Genomic DNA, 17519 nt, shown 5'->3' on the forward strand with positions numbered 1-17519 from the left:
GTCTGTTTGTCAATGGGGCTTTGCTATCTTGAACTCAAGGGGTAAGATACTTAAATAAATTTTTATTACTTTTCTGAAATCACTGCACAGATAGAGAAGCAAAGGATATGTTCCAATTGTACAACAGAGTATGAGAGCGTGTGATAACATTCACCTGACACGTGCAAAACAAAAGTTAGGATGAGAAAAGGAACAACTGTTCCTTGGCAAAATAAACTGTTCCCAGTGCTGTGCCTATAATGCTTTGTCCAATGCGCTGACATTGGTAAACCAAAGTTCCAGTCATTACATTCTCCTTCATTACAAGAAAGCTGAGTAAGAAGTTGGTGCTAGGTATTTTCTTTCTGTCATCTGTGAGATTAGTATTTATTCTTGAACAGTTTGTTGGTTAACTGCTGTTGCAGTAAACAGTGCTGCAGAGGGACTGCAAAATATAGCTGATACTCACTTCATAAAATAGTTGCTTTAGAAAGGTTTCATTCTAGGCTTCATAATACAGAATGAATGTAAATCCAGGAAGGGAGGCTGGACTAAGGAGGACTGGATAGTACTGTGAAACTTCTTCTTGGGAAACTCAAAAAAGGAACTGAGGGACTGAACAAATTGCACTCATCTCTTGAAATCAGACAGGAGCATGCTGCTAGGTAATAAAGGAGTTTGAAAACAGTGATAAACAAAAGCTTTCAGAGGACAATGACTTTTATCCTAAACTATATTAGTTTCAATAATTTTAATGAAGGAATCTTCTTTTCAAAGGTGCTGTGATTGTCTCCAGGACTTGGACCCTCTAAGTCTTAAGGTATGTCATTTATGATTTCCATAGTAAAACAACACAATCTGAGTATGCCTTCTATTGCTGTTTGTGTATATGTTGCAAGACAGTTAAAAATTAAATTGACTTTGTCTTACATTTGCAAATGCTAAGAATTTTTTTCTCTATATGGAAAAAATGGGATGTATGTGTTTTTTCTTCTTTTGCCTGGCAAGTGGGTCGCAGGTCATATATGTCATCATTCTTAACTGGATGAAATAGCTTTAAAAATTTAGGGACTGATAAGTTTTACTCAGTTTTGTGGTTTACATTTGTAAATCATGAAGTCTGAAAAAGAAAGAAAAATACAATCTCTACATGATTATATTGAACTTTTCTTTACTGAGCCTTCATTTTGATCGACTGTGTATCAAAGGTCATGTTCCTGTAACTCATTATTTGAGAACCTCATCTTTCCATTTTTTCATAAAATAAGGTGCTAGATGCAGCACTGCAGGTAGGAAAAGAAGGGGAAAAGGAAAAAAGTTCAAGGAAGGGAAGTTCTGGGAAGGGAAGTTCCGGGAAGGGAAGGGAAGGGAAGGGAAGGGAAGGGAAGGGAAGGGAAGGGAAGGGAAGGGAAGGGAAGGGAAGGGAAGGGAAGGGAAGGGAAGAAGGGAAGGGAAGGGAGTATTTAGTTGCCAACTGCAGTTTAAACACAACAGTGATTTAGTGCCCTTCCTTCCGCCACTTCCGCCACTTCCTTCCACCACATCCTTTCTTCCTCCCTCCTTCTCTCCACTTTTTTTTCTGCTCCAGGCTGATTACACTAGTGTTATAGAATGGTGAAAATTTTTAATATCCTTTGAATGCCCTTGAAAACAAACTGGTCCTTTTTCTGGGATCCAGGATGTTGCTGAATTATGGTTGAGGTATTTTTTACATTGGCTTTTGTTTCACTGTACACTATAGCCCCAAAAAGACTCCAAATCTGTAAGAGATTGTGATAGCACCATCACAATACTTTGTATCCTGAAAGTTACCATTCTTTGTTCCAAGCACCTTTCACCTTTCTTCTTTTGTTGCTGTGCTACCTCTGAAATCACTCTGTCACAAACCCGCTGAAAGGTCTCAAAATTCAGAACGAGCATTTAAAGCAAATTGTCAGAACTGATATTATATTGCATCTATGTTCTTTTCTTTCAGACAGCTCTTTTTCTCCACCCTTTGTCTGCACTCTTGATTTAAGCGTTAAACCCTTGGGTCAATTAATGGTCCATACCATTTATACTGTCAGATGCAGCATGAAACTCCTGTTATGGTACCCTCTTTTTCCATTAGCACTATTAAAAAATTATGATAAAAAATAGAGTGAGGGATTAGTATCTCCCTGGAGTTTATACAGAACAAGCCAAAGAGCAGTTATCCACATCTCCCATTTCCTTCTTCTTTGAGACCTAGGCACAGTCATGAAATTGCTAAGCAAGACTAGCAAAATGCTAATAGTGCAATTAGCAGTGCAATTCTCAAACCTGAGTGGAATTTCAGGCCATCACAGAATCTAAGTTCCCAAGGTGTAAAGAAATAGCAGAGTGCTGTCACCAGTAATATCATGAAGATTCTCATATACAGAAATTGGATTCTGCTTCAATAAAATATCTCTGAACAAAGGAAATGCAAAACATAGCCATTTATTTTGTTTCCATGATGGTGGAAATGCAGCAGAATGTGTAGGCTCATTTTGCATGCCTTGCTTGTTTGATTTTGCTAGCCCCTACTAAGTAGTACACTGTTAGGTTTTTGTTCTGTGGGAATATGCTTTTAAAAGTATTCTCCAGACTTTACCCTTACTGTCTCTCCAGTATTACCTCAGTTCACTTTCAAAAATTGGAATGCAGTTACGGTAAAAATGAACAAGTAGAGGATGAAACTGATGTTAAATATTAAACCTGTCTATTTAATGGGGTTCTGGGGGGTTAGATATAGTGGCATGTCCTTCTTGTGCAGATTCTTTATTTAAGTTACGGTTTTATTGAATATCCATAACTTCAAAAGTCACAGCTAATATTCTTGCATGAAACCCACTGTCTTAGCAGAGTAAAGACAAAATAAACCTTCTCTTTTTTTGCTGTTGTAAAAGAATATGTTATTATAACAGAGTTTTCACTGATGCATCTCAAACTACTGTGAAGTAAACAGAAGTTGTGATGATTTTTTTCATTCTTTCAACCATTTTGTAAGACTTCATGGAATCACAGAATGGATGAGGGTGCTAAGCATCTCTGGAGATAGCCTAGTTCAGAGCCTCTGCTCAAAGCAGAGTCATCTAGAGTAGATAACTTAGGACAATGTACAGTCAGATTTTGAGTATCTCCAAGGATGACAACCTCACAGTCTCCTGGGGAACCTACTCCAGTGTTCAAACAGCATCACAGCAGAAATTCTTTTCTTAATGTTTAGACAGAACTTCATTTATTTCTGTTTGCGGTTGTCTCTTGTCTCGCCACTTGGCATTAGTGCAGAGGTTAACTTCATCATCTTCAGTTGCTCCAGATATATATTTATGCACACTGATAAGATTAGCCCAAGTCCTTTTTCTCTATGGTGGAGAGTCCCAGCCACTGTCAGCCACTACTCACGTGTAAGACAAGCTTTGGCCCACTATCTTTGTGGCCCTGTGCTGAAGTTGCTCTAGTGTGTTCATGTCATTTGTTTCAGAGAGGGCAGAGCTGTGCACAGTCCCCTGAGTCTATCTCACCAGGTATAAGCAGAGGGGAAGGACCAGATGCCTCAATCTGCAAGCAAGACTTCTGCTAATGCAGACCCTCTTTGCTGCAAAGGTAACATGCTGCAGCATGGTCAGCTTGTCTCCCAGGAACTCCGTGTTCTTCTCTGCAGATCTGGTTTGCAGTCAGTCACGCCCCACCATGAACTTATGCTGGAAGTGTCCTTCCTCCCCAGACATAGGGGTTTGCATTTCCATTTACTGAACTGCATGAAGCTCCTGTTCATGCATTACTCCAGCCTGGTAATGCTCTCTAAAAGGCAGTAGATCCATCTGGTATATCAACCACTCCTTCCTGGTTTGTATCATCTTCAAATTACTGAAGGCAAACTCTTCTTAACTTCTGTATGGGGTGGTGGAACACCCCTGAGCCTTGCAGAGGTGTTCCTTGAAAATAAATCATCTTTTCCCCTAAAAAGTAAGGAAAAAAGTGACAGTAAGCACAAGTGGGTCTGCTAAAAGAACTCTTCAGAAGATTACAAGAAATCTAATTCCTGAATAATTTTTTTTTGCTTTTGCTGTTCACAGTGATCTAAATTTCATTTATGAGCTCTCATGATCTAAAGCTCTGCCATGGATTCTGAGTCAAAAATTGCTGGCAAGCAGTGGATGTTATCGTTGTTCAGCCTTTCCTTTTCTGAAAAATTAAAACTCGTTGAGTAGTCAAGTTAGAACCTTGCACCTGGGATATGAACACAAAATTTGAGTCCTATGCTAGGTGAGTTGTTTTTTCTAGAAATATCAGACACTATACACACCAGTGAAATCACAGGTAGTTTGCTCTTTTGTTTCCCTGCTTCCCCACTTTGTGTTGATTCTTAATTAATTCATATAAATCCTGCTACATTCTCATGACATTGCTTCTCTTTATTGCTCAATATTTCTTCCTCGGATTTCTCTACAGACCTCAGCTCTTCATTTATTTATGTTGGTATCTTCTTGCTCTGTTGATTTTTATGGTGGATCTGACCTATGAAACATAATTTATCAGGCGTCTTAGTTTAACCCTGGCTGGCAACTAAGTCCCGCCTTATATAGCCACTCCTTCACTCCCTCCTGAGAAGTAAAAGTGAGTAAACTTTTGTGGATTAAGATAATGACAGTTCAATAGGTAAAGCAAAGGAAAATAGGGAAATTGTTCACTACTTCCCATCCACAGGCAGCTGTTCAGCCATCTTCAGGAGAGCAGGGCTCCACTATGCTTAATGTAGAATTGGGCAGACAAATTGCATTTCTCCAAGTCTCCCCTCCCTTTCCTCTTTTCCCTTGAACTTTATATGCTGAGCCTGATGCCATGTGGTATGGGATATCCCTTGTGTCATTTGGGGTCAGCTGTCTCATCTGTGTCACCTCCCAGCTTTCTGTGCTGGTGGCATAGGTGAGGAGAAACAAAGGCTTTGTGTCTGTCATAGCACTGCTCAGCAGTAGCAAAAATATGCCTTTGTTGTCAGTACAGTTTCCAGAACAAATGCAAGCAGACCCCCATACTAATTATAGGGAGAAAACTAATCCCATCCCAGCCAAAACCAGCTAAACGGGATCAAACATACCTTTTCCTTCACTTTTTTTTTTTTTTTAATGGTCTGTCTTCAGAGCTTGACTATTTATAGGAGATCTTGCAAAGCCACCTATGGCCACATAGTTGAGTTTTATCCTTGAAATCTCTTCATACTTCTCAGCCAATGCTTGTCTTGCACACAGTCCATATTCTTTGTCTTTCTCTTCCCTTGTTTCACCCTCCAATCTAGTGAAGGATGGCTTTGGGCCTTTTTGAAGAAGGAATCTTCCTTCGTGGTGTCCTGAACTAACAGGTGATCCCCATTTGTTAGCACAGGTGTGTGGGTTTGGGTTAGGATACTAGTGGAAATTTTGCCTGCTGCTCCATCTGTTGGTATTTAGAGACAAGTACCTACCCTCACTGGGTTAAGCACCTTTCCTATCTACTTTTTCTGCTCTAGATTGTTCTAATTTTAAGCAGTTTTCTTTCTCTTTTGACACCAAAATTGGCTGGAGAATAAACTTTCTAACACAATTTGAGGTATCAGAAAGCAGGTGTTCTTTATTACAACGCTGGACACATTTGGGGGATTTTCCTCTACTCAAATGTGTGTCGTGAAAATTTACAAGAGGTTATTTATTCCGTCAGGATCATACACATTCATTGCAACATACTTCCTAGCTAATAGATAAATATAACTTTTCCTAGCACTAACTTATATACCTCATCCCTTTTACTGGAACTCCTTTTGTGGTCTTAGAGGGTCATGTAAAGGAGTTTCTGGTGGCTGTATTCACTGACAGCCCCCAAAACTGTAAGTGGCCCTGCCTTACACTATTCTTAGGGCATGCACTGTTCTTTTTTGTTACAGAAGTTTGCCACAAAAATCACTTAGGTTCCTCATTGTGTGTTGATCCACTGATTCCAGCTACATGTACCATCCTGTGTGTCTACATTCACATTCTTTTATCTAATTGATTGTTAGTTTTAAGCTTTATCTTGCAATTTCAAGAGAACTGAAAATTTCTATTTTCCATGCTATCACTTTAGAGAAGTAAATGGTTAAGGTCAGGCATCAGTTCTCATTTTGACCTTTTCAGCCCAGTTTCTCTTTTTCTGACTCAAAAATGTCCCCTATGTATGCTATTATCAAATTCTAGTTTCTGGAGAAACTTTATCCTTCATATTACTTTCTGCCTTGGTCACTTACATTAAAGATCAAAGTTGATCATATAGTTTGGATGTATCCAAATCTGAAATCTTAATTTCTTTCCTGTAGGATGCAGAAATATCACACAGTTTTAAATAAATATTTGGAGTATTTAAATTTGAACATACACAGTCCAACATATTCTGAAGATTTTGTGACAACAATTTAATACAATTTTCCAGTGCATTTCTGGAAGATGCTCATAAAATCTTTACTTTTTGTTTATACTCCTTTAGGTGTCTGTGATATTATGCTTCTGGAGAAAAATTTCTTGCTGCTCCACAGGAGGTGTTATGATGGAAATTACAAACAAAGATAAAGAATCCTTTCCCATGTATTTTGAGTTCCATAGTAGATTTATTATGATAGTGTGAATATTAGTCTGTTTATTCCTCAATTTCAGTAAAATTCTGTTCTGTGTTTCATAATGGAGACCCAGACATCAATCAGTGACTGATCTGTATGCACTGGATTAGATGGAAAAAAAAAAAACACAGCACCTCAATGCAACATATTCAGTTGATTTTTAAAGCATGTTCCACTAATCTTTAACTTTTCCTGCATTCATCTCGCCTAATGTATGATGAAACATAATACTGTAATTTCTGATCATTTAGTCCAGTACGATCCTAAAACCATGGATATGGTTGCTCTTCCATTTGAAGTCATGGATGATAAATTTTTTAGGCTTGGAACTTTGTTTTTCATGGGAATGCATCATGCTTCAGATGCACTGAACTCTCACTTCCAAACTGGGCAAAGACTGATGAAGGCTGAACAACAGTTTCTCTTTTGATTCATTCCTTTTACTTCAGTTGCTGCAGGTTAAATGTAGGCTAAAGTCATACTATATTTTAACTTTTGAAATATTTGCAAAACTAATTTTACTGTAATTTTCCTTCAGATGTTTCTCAATGCAGATAGAATGTTTTCTTTTTATCATATGTACATATGCATGGAACTAACACCTCTGTACGCATGTTTTCCTTCTCTCTATTAAAAACCATATGCAACACTTGTGGAGGGGGAACATACAGAACTTTTGAGATGTTTAGGAGCAGTGCTCTTTAAATTTCAACAAGGACTGAAATAACAATTTGAAGCTCTTAAGGAAAGCACAGATCAACTTACCTTATCTCAGGGCCATTTGGTATTTTCCATGATATCTCATTGGTCCATATCTCCATGATGTTCATTGGTCCAAACATTTCAGTGACAGAGACAGATGGTAAAACAGCTGTATTAAGTAAACTTATCTAAATTATTCATCCTTTTAGTGAAAGAGGTAGGTGCACTGCAGTTTAAACTCTGAAAAAAAAACCAGCTAGATTGCAGCAGAAATGTCCACTTGAATTCTCAGTCATATGAGAAGTGTCTGAGAGAAGGGGTGTTTACCCTGGAGAAATAAAAGCTCAGGAGAGACCTTATAATTCTCTACAAGTATATGAACGGAGGTAGTGGAAAGATAGGGCTTGGCCAGAAAACCAGTGACAGGTTTCTTATCCCAGAAAACCAGTGACAAAACGAGAGAACGTAGCCTTGAATAGCTCCCGGTAATGTTGAGGTTGGATGTCATGGAAGGGGCTAGTAAGCATTTGAACTGACTGCCTGAGGTGGTGGTGGAGACACCATTCCTGCAGGTATTCTAGATATGACTGGACATGGCACTTGGTTGTACTGTCTAGATCAATCAAAGGTTGGACTCTATGAGCTTAGAGGTGTCCTCCAACATAAATTCAAAAATAACAGAATATGCCAAGGTGGAAGGGACCCACAAGGATTGTCAAAGTCCAACTCCTGACCCTGCACAGGGCATACACAAGAGTCACACCTTGTGCCTGAGAGCATTGTCCAAAAGCTTTTGAACTCTGTCTGATCAACTTCTCTGAGGTCCCTGTTCCAGTGCCCAGATACCCTCTGAGTGAAAACATCTTCGTGATATCCAACCTAAACCACTCCTGACACAACTTCAGGTCATTCTCTTGTGTCCTGTCACTGCTCACCACAGAGAAGAGATCAGTGTCTGCTGCTCCTCTTCCCCTCATGAGAAAGTTGTAACTGCAATGAGCTCTCCCCTCAGTCTCCTCCAGGCTAAACAGGCCAAGTGACTTCAGCCACTGCTCATATGTCTTCACCTCAAGGCCCTTCACCATCTTTTTTGACCTCCTTTGGACACTCTGTAATGGCTTTACATCTTTCTTGTACTGTGGCACCCAAAGGTGCCCCCAGCACTCAAGGTGATGCCGCCCCAGTGCCGAGCAGAGCCCCGCTGGTGATGCTGTTTCTGATGTCCCCAGGACACGGGTGGCCCTCCTGGCTGCCAGGGCACTGCTGACTCATGTTCAACTTGCCACCGACCAGGACTCCCATGTCCCTTGCCATGGCACTGCTTTCCAGTATCTCATTCCCTAGTGTGTACATAAACCCATGATTGCCCAGTCCCATGTGCAGAATCTGGCACTTGCCCTTGTTGAGCTTCATATTTGGGATGATTGCCCGACAGTCTTATTTGTCCAAGTCTCTCTGCAGGGTCTCCCTGACTTAGGGAGAGTCAGCAGTCTCTCCCAGTTTTGTATCAACTGCAAACTTGCTTAGAATCCCTTCTAGTCCTGTGTCCATGCAGCTAATGAAGATTTTGAAGAGTGCAGGACTGAGGATGGAGCCCTGTGGAAGGCAACCAATGACAGTTCCTCAGTCTGATGTCACCCCATTCACTGTAATCCTTTGTGCCTGACCTGTAAGCAAGACACACAGGCTTGTGATTGCTCACTTATCTCATGATGTGCTTATCCAGCTGTGTGCTGGCTATTTTGTCCAGAAGGTTTCTGTGAGACACGGTATCAAAAGCTTTACTGAAATGCAAAATTATTACATCATCAGCTGGCTTCCCTTGATCAGCTAGGTGGGTTACCTTGTCATAAAAAGAAAAAAGGTTTGACAAGCAGGACTTTCTCCTCAAGAAGCCATGCTGGTGATTGTGCTGTCATTCAGGTGTCATTTAGTTTTTCAGTATCTTCCAGAATAGTCTTCTCTATAACCTTACCAGGGAGTGAAGTGAGATTGACAAGCCTGTATTTTCCAGTCTCATTCTTCTGGTCCTTTTTAAGGATTAGAACAATGTTCCTCAGCTTCTTGTCAGCTGGGACCTCTCCAGATTCCCAAGACCATTCAAAAAATCATCAGGAGAGGCTTTGCAAAGAAATCAGCCAGCTCCATGAACTATTTTTGAATGAATTTTTTCCCTAAAGTGGTTAGCAGCATTTCTGTATTCCTCCCACACCACCTGATGTTGCTCCCACTTACACCTTCCTTTTTTGCCTTATCTTCAAGAGAAGATCCCTGTCAGGCAGGCTGGCCTTTTGTCCTGCTTGCTTGACTTCTGACACTTTGGAGTTGCCTGTTACTGTGCCCTTTGGAGGTGGCGCTCAAAAGGTGTCCAGTATTGACTGGCTCCAGTGACTTGAAAAGCGCTTTACCAGGTACATTCCTCATTAGTTCCTTGAGCAGAAGTGATTCTGTGATTCTGTGAATTACTGGCAGGTACTTTTAAATGGTAGCAAATTTTTTCAAGAAATATTGCAACTATGCAGAAGCAAAGTTCTAGATTAATATTGCAACCATCTTTCAATATACCACCTGATTACTTGTTTTGCTTAGTAAAGAGAAGAGCCTACTATTGCTATCAGTTTGCATTGCATCATCCAGTTGGATGGTACAATTTTCCATTGAAGATACTCAATAAAATGGTACTCATCAAAGCTCAGATGGAACAACTAACTACAGTTGTACTGAAATATTTCCATGACCTTTCTCAGATAAGATTCTGTTTTGTTTGGAAGAAGATACTAATTTTGAAATTCAAATGAGAAAGGACTTACAAGTCTATGTCTGAAAATCTGCAATTTAAAAAAGATAAATACTATTTCTTATTCCTGAGTTTTAATGGATCAATAAGTGCAACAGAATTGCATATACTCAGCTAAAATATGTGTTCTGGAACATGAGCTTCTCAGTCCCCATCTTGTTCACCAAGTGATATTGATGGTTTTATACTCCTTTATAATCTAGTCATTGATAAAGTGCTCATATTTCCTTATACTAAGACATGGTTGAGTATATTTCTATAAAAATGTAAGAATATCTGCATTTTCCAGGTCTGTTTCAAGCATTATGAGTGTGGTGCCATGAGAGATGCTGTTGTGCATGAGAGGCTGGGATTATTATGATCAAGTGCTGTATTTTGACTTCACCCAGTGGCTAAAAGATTTGTGGAGTGAAGAAGAAGTGTTGGACTTTTAAGAGAATTAAACAGGTAAGTCTATTGAAATAGTTTGGGGTTTTTTTGTCAGTTTTCAGGTTTTTTCAATTGCAGGTTCTATCTCAGTGCTCCCTCTGTCCAAAAAAAAATCTATTTCACAATCACAAATGCAAATGACTTTCACAAGTTTTGTTCTGAGCAGCTGTTTATTTTGTACAGTAAACTGTTTTCTTTAGGAAAAAAAAATTGACAAAAGGAGACAGAGTTATTTCCTTACATTGAGATACCAAGAAGAATCTCTACACCCAATAGCATATAACCACTGTAAGAGCAATTAAAAAATGTAAATAATTCAGTTAACAGAGTTTAGTGGCATCTATGTAAGCTATTTTATTAAAACATTGTTAGGTGTATGAATTTTAGGGCTGATTTTCTGTTTATTTTACCATAATATTTGGTTTATTATTAGATACTGAGAAATCTCTTTAATCTCTAAGACTCCTGTTTAAACAATCCATCTCATTTCTTAGAATAACCTGCAGAAACCAATTGACCTAAGATAAGGCAATGTGGTAAGGACACACCAAAACTTTACCAAAAGTCAGTCTGTCTTATCTGATTTTGATGGATGTTTCACAAGGCAGGAGGAAGATCAAGAACAGTTTTGTATCTTTTTTTTCTGTATGTTGCTGTAGCTTTTATCTTTTCAAGTAAAAATCTTGAAAACTATGCAGTATCATGGCACTCTGGTACAAACTAAATCTAGGAATCAAGGCAATGTGTTAAGCTAAGATTCTTCCATCTTGTGGGTGATTTTCTCCTTGGTAAAGAATAAAGAATTGATACATTATTTACCAGATCTAGTCAAAACTGTCCTGAGGTATGTCTAGCGCAGCAGTAAATACTGCTGAACAAATTCTGGGTTTTCTCCAATGTGAGATGTACCATGCAAATACACAGTTTGGCTCAGGAAACATTAGAGCAGTGTTCAGGTGACACTGTACCTTGTGATCTGGACTGTACAACCTCCAGACATGACCCCATGAGTAAAAGACAGCCCAAAGAGAAGTACAGAAAACTGTCTTCACATCCATTTCTCCAGACTTCTAGGTTTGGAGTACACTCAGATAGATGCAGGTCAGCTATATCTGTATCTATTTCACAGCTGCATTACCATTGCATTCTGCCTGTTTTCAGAAAAAAAATATTTGCAACAGAATTATTTTTGTAACTGTCAAGAAAAATACATACTGGCCACTTATTGCTGTAACTGAACTATTCTCTGACATCAAAACTAGTAATTTAAGTAATAGATTTTTAACAGATTGCAGTTTTTAACATTGAAAAACTAAAAAAATAAAAAATAAAAGGGAAAAAGGGTTGGCAAGTGACTGAAATATGACTAACAATTTCATAAACACTATGTTGCAACTCATCATCCCCATCATAATTGGGGAATTTTCATGCTGATATATAGTGAGAAGAAAAGTGTTTAAAATAACAATGTATATAGAATTATGTATGTATATATGTGTTTCTAGTTTCACTTTATTTTCCCATAGAAATCTACAGCCTTGTAAAATGCTCTTCTCATGTGTCTGTATTTCTCATGGTAGCTTTATTCTGGTGATATGAACAGGAAGTTGGACCAGGATTGTTATTCAGGATCCTGTTGCATCAGGATTGTTTATGCTTCACTAATATTTATCTCCTTAAGACTCAATTTTTATCAATTTTTAAAAGAAATTATAACATTTAATTTAAAAGTTAGCTATTAAATAGAAGTCAACAGTGATAGAAGTCAAAGCTTTCAAACTGTGTAGTATGTGGAACACGGGAAGCTAATCTCACATGCAATTCTTATTTTGCCTTTCAGAAAATACTACGATTTCTCTGTGCTGTCCCTCATTTGTAGTAGTCTTTTGTGATCTGTACTGTAAAAACTAAGTACACTTAAACTGTTATTACGTTTGTTGTCATAGTAACGGTTCAAACTTTTCACCATTTACATCAAAGTATAAACTGTTTCCAGCTTTCTATGATACACTTCTGGCTGAACAAATGGGCCAAAAATTAGGAGCTCTACAAACAACTGGTGGGAGAGATACTTTCTCATAAGTCTTAAATTGCTTTACTAGCCAATGAACTTAGAAAAAAACCTCCAAGAAGCAGTGGGAAAATTAACTGCCAAAGATCTTCCTATTTTCTCCTCAAATTTTGCATGGTGGCGCTATGGCACAGGGCAATTAGTATCCTATCAAGGCCCAGTACTCTTTTAGGGTCTGGAGGGAGAACAATGGTAACTTTGGTTATCTAATGAAAAACTCAAATATTTTTGTAAGAGACTCTTTTCAGTGCATGGAAGCTTAAAGCAATTCTTCACACAGTAAAAATAAGGCACTATTTTTTAGAGGTTTACTTTTAGTGGGACTTTTTGCTGGGAAAACTTGTTTTCTGTTTTGATTTGGTTTGGTTTCTACTTTGATTTAATGGCAATATTGCTAATGTATGAGAAGTCTGTCAGGATATTTCAGTGCTGGTTTTAGCCTCTTATGACATGGTTATGAAATGATCCCCCCCAGGTTCATGTCAGTCCATCTTATTCTGTTTTCAACAAATAATATTTATCTTTTAAAGTTTCTGCACAACAGAGATGTAAATATTATATAAATACACATGGCAAACTCAGGATATTTCCATGAGTATTAACAAAAATGAAAGTGTTCCAAAATTTGGTGAGTTCATATCATGAAAGCTTTACATTTGCTGTTCACAACAGCAAAAAAGCTGAATATGCTATGTAAACTAGCTAACTCTACTGTACTTTCAGAAAAGACGTGGGGGTAATTGTATGTTTTATGTCTGGAGGCTGTGAGTGACTGATAATAATACCATGTCTTTCCTTTAGGGCACTTATGCATGTGCAATAGACTGATAGCTCCAAGTTAATCTATGGCTCTTTACAGTAGTCTGCTTACAAAATGAAGTGAGAAGTGAGGATATCTGGGAGTTCAGGGATGAGCTGATCAAGTTTTTGACTGCTCCAGTGATTTACGGAGGGTATTCTGAGTTTGACAGACTTGGAACTGATTCTACAACTTTGTTTCTCTTTGATTTTTCTTCATCCATTTTTTTATTTTCCTTTTGAAATCATGTATGTTTAATAATTTTCTTTAGTTACTTGGAATTTCTTGAATTTAATTTAGAAGCTATTGTCTTCTTGGAATAAAAGGCTCCTAAGCCATGTAAATACTTGAAAATGTAGTGTTCATTTCTATCTAAGGTATTCTGTGATTTTTAGAGGCAGAAAATTGTCCTTAAAAGATTGTGTCCTTTAAGAAGAAGAAAGCAAAAAAAATTAAACCTTTAATCCTTTGTATTTTAATTTTAATTGTCTTTTTATTGTTAGTCACATCTTTAGATTTTTGCAGCTATAATGATAAATACTTTCTGAAAGAGGACAAGTTTCTATAAATATTTTTGCCCTTCCATTTGAGGTCAGGTTATTAATTTTACTACAATCATCATAATTTTTAAAATTATTATAGATAAAATCTGTTCACATAGTTAAATCAGGGAAAATCTAGTCAGTAGACCTCTGAGAATGTCTTGCTTTTCCTGTGTAAACACTGTGGGAATGTCACTGACAGTATACTGATCCTTTTGTTGGTACACTGTCTCACTGGAAAATCAAGGATGATTTCTTTGTCTTCTTCTTTTTTTTTTTTTTTTTACTCTTCTATCCCATTTCAGTCTTTTAACAGATTTTTCCACATCTGGTAGCTTGTGATGTAAGCAAATTTTGTTGTCAGTGGTGCACATTGGAACTGTCCATTTCCCTGCTTTGCACTCTAGTTGGTCCTCCCCATTGAGCCTTCACCACCCTTAATTACTTAAATACAACTTTACACAATGGGCCATATCAGCCCAGAAGGGCTCAATATAGAGAGCTTTTGCCTCTTCAAACTCACCTCCATAAGCATTTGTAGAAATGAAATCTCATAACCCTGTTTCTCAAATTTATGTTGCAATTAAAAATAAAGTCACTTCTGAATTTTATTTCTCTAACTCAGCTTCTATCTTGCAGGTTTTATCCTTCTATTCATCATTTTACCACCCCATCAATCAATAAATTTCAATTGTCTAGCAATTTCAGTGGGCTGACAAAGGAAATCAAATGCTCGCTAAAAAAAAAAAAAATTAGTTCCTAGGGAAAGTTACAAAAAATTGTTTCATTACAGAGGATCTTACAAAAAGATGAGGCAAAGAGAAGTATGGAAAAAGATTAGGAACATCTTGAGTGTGTCAACACAATGTCCTGTTGCTGACAAGAGAAATTAAAACCACATAGCACTGTGACTTCTGCAATAAAGTCTTCCCTGACACAAGTCAAGGTGCAGCTGAAAAGCAGAAAACATCCAATCTAGATCAGGTTAGCAATCAAGACCCTGAATCTTAACATTGTTTTTGCATTTTTCAGGTATTTTTAAAATCTGTAAACCCCTTTAAATGTTCATCACTTCACAGAACAAATTGGAAAAAAGAGAAAAAAATATGGACCACTATATCAAAGGAAATGTCAAGTTATTTGAGCCATTCCTTCTAGTTCCCAACCCTTTGCTATGCAAACTGTGGTTATATAAAAATTGATATAAAGGTCTCTTCTTATTCCTTCTTTTTCTCAAAATGTCCTATTGGGTTATATTTCTGTTCCACCATAGGCACATTTAAAATGTTCCATTATTTTTTACAGACATTTCTCTGCATTACATTGGTTCGGGTTGAAATTTGGTTGTCTGAGGATTTAGTCAAATTCAAATGGTGCTTTGAATTTCTTTCCTTACAATTCAACTATTTCATAGTTCAAGTTTTATGAGAGTTTGCTTTTCTATTCTTATTGGCTGATCTTTTGTGGCACTGTGAATAAAACATGTATTTGCACACATCTGAGACTACAAGAGCATCATCCTGTGATGAGATAGGAATCAACAAATGGCTGCCTCAGTGTGATGCAGCTTGATGATGCTACTATAGTTGGGGACAGTTCAATACAGATTGTCAAAGTAAACACACTCAGCAGCCAGTGTATATTGAGATATAAAGCTTCTAAACTGGATGTAAATCTCATGGTCTGTCAAATAAACAGTAAGAATTTTAAAAACTCTCTAAATGAACATTGGAAATGATACATTTTAGCAGCTTGAGATGAGCTGTCTAAGTCAGTTGAATAATACCCTATTCTTTCTTCCTACAAAAAGTCAGGAGGTAGAATGGAAATCTTCTAGCGAATGATCATGCAATAAAATCACCTTTAAAATGTCCTTTGTAATATCTGTAGCTTGACAAGTGAAATTTCACATGTCTCATAGCAGATTCAGTGTTCCAAAGTTCTGTGAGTGACAATAACTTCCTGGAAAAAAAGCTGAAACCATAGAAATAAAAATTAAAAATAAAAATCTCCATTCTTAATATTGCAATGCAAGTTTTTTTTTGAAATCTACTAATTCAGGGAAATACATATGTCATTAACATTATTAAACATCCCACTTAATTGGGAAAGTTAAGATCATGGCTGTAAGATATTGTAAGACATTAATGCCTAAGATATTATGTATGAAGTACATTGAACAACACTTTTTTTTCAGCTATTTATGTTTCAGACATTTGAGTAGTATTCAAGTGATGTTTCCAAAAACTTGAGAGTAGGATCTGATGCGGTTGGTATCCTTGACAATTACTTTACTTCATGGGTTGCTGCAATTAAATTGTGAGTGCTTATTAGGCACAGACTACAATAAAATTATTCTAGTCATCATATCAAATAGCCATTCATCACAAACAAATATTTAGTACTAATAGAGTTCAATATTATGGGTTCTTCTCTTTAATAAGGTATGTTTAAGGATTGAAAGATCAAAAAAGTATTTTTGAGAATAACATGCTCTTCTATTGCTGTAGATCTAGCTTAAAGCATAAGTGAAACTAAATGTGCAAATGGTGGATGCAATTGGTAAAATGGTATATATGCATATTTCATATATTTTTATGGACATCTTTATACATTATTCCTGTATGGACAACATCGCATTCAAAGGTATGTGTGGCAATGTCAGAAATTCTGCCTACAGACTATACATATGTGTATATACTTACAGGAGATAGATTTCATTAAGTAATGACATGAACTTTGAATTCCCACTATCACAGTAATAACTGTGTTTGCAGTTGAAAGGCAAAGTTATGATTCATTGTAACAAATTCTGTCAGATTAGAACATTAGTGTTCCTCTTGCTTTCCTCTGGTAGTTTTTCCTCTAGCAAGGAGGTGGACATGTTGGATTTCTCTTTGTATTTGGGAATATATTCTGCTCTCAGGTTCTGCTAGTTCCACTGCTGCTTCATATAATAGGGAGAAGCAATTCTGCAGTTTCTCCTAAGGTGGAAGTTTCTTCCAATTTAATCTATAGCATTCTGTGGATTGATCTGGTCTGGATGACTGATGTCCACCCAAGCAGTTCCTGACTCCCTCTCCTCAAGAGGACAGAGCAGCAAAATAACATATAAAAACTCATAGATTGTTTCAAACACGAGTTCACCTACCAGTTACAATCATGGAGAAAACAGATTCAACTTGATTGATTTTATATATGGAAAATTTAAAATGGAGTAGAATAGTGAAGATCAAAGACAAAAGTAGACAAACCTACATCTCTCTCTCCATTCCCCCTGCCTCCCCTGTTTTTCCCAGGATCAGCTTTGCTTCTCCATTCCCAATCCTTCTGCCTCCTCTCTGAGTGGTGCAGCCAGATGGGGAATGGAGATTATGCCATAACACTTCTTCTCTGTCACTCCTTTGCATCTTTCATGTGCTTCAGCATGGGATATCCTCATCACAGAATACTGTTCTTTCAGAACTGCTCCAGTGTGAATTCTTCCCACAGAGAAGAATCCTTCCGAAATTGATTGGTCCAAAAGGATCCCCCACCAGCCACAACTTCTACCAGAAGCCCTGCTTCTGTAT

At 37.5% G+C, this 17519-nt stretch overlaps 1 protein-coding gene across 4 annotated transcripts in view; it reads left to right on the forward strand.

Moving 5' to 3' along the window:
• LINGO2 (leucine rich repeat and Ig domain containing 2) overlaps positions 1 to 17519 on the forward strand; it is a 489656-nt gene that overhangs the window by 315857 nt on the left and 156280 nt on the right. For 3 of the 4 annotated variants that reach the window (XM_030968283.1, XM_030968284.1, XM_030968285.1), the window contains 2 exons: positions 757 to 799; positions 10396 to 10553. The gene's annotated coding sequence lies outside the window, so the exon portion shown is untranslated. Of the gene's footprint in view, positions 1 to 756; positions 800 to 10395; positions 11710 to 17519 lie in introns of those variants that run through there. The other variant, XR_004061487.1, reaches the window with a different exon arrangement.

The sequence above is a fragment of the Camarhynchus parvulus genome, chromosome Z, assembly GCF_901933205.1.
Source record: "Camarhynchus parvulus chromosome Z, STF_HiC, whole genome shotgun sequence".
NCBI lineage: Eukaryota > Metazoa > Chordata > Aves > Passeriformes > Thraupidae > Camarhynchus > Camarhynchus parvulus.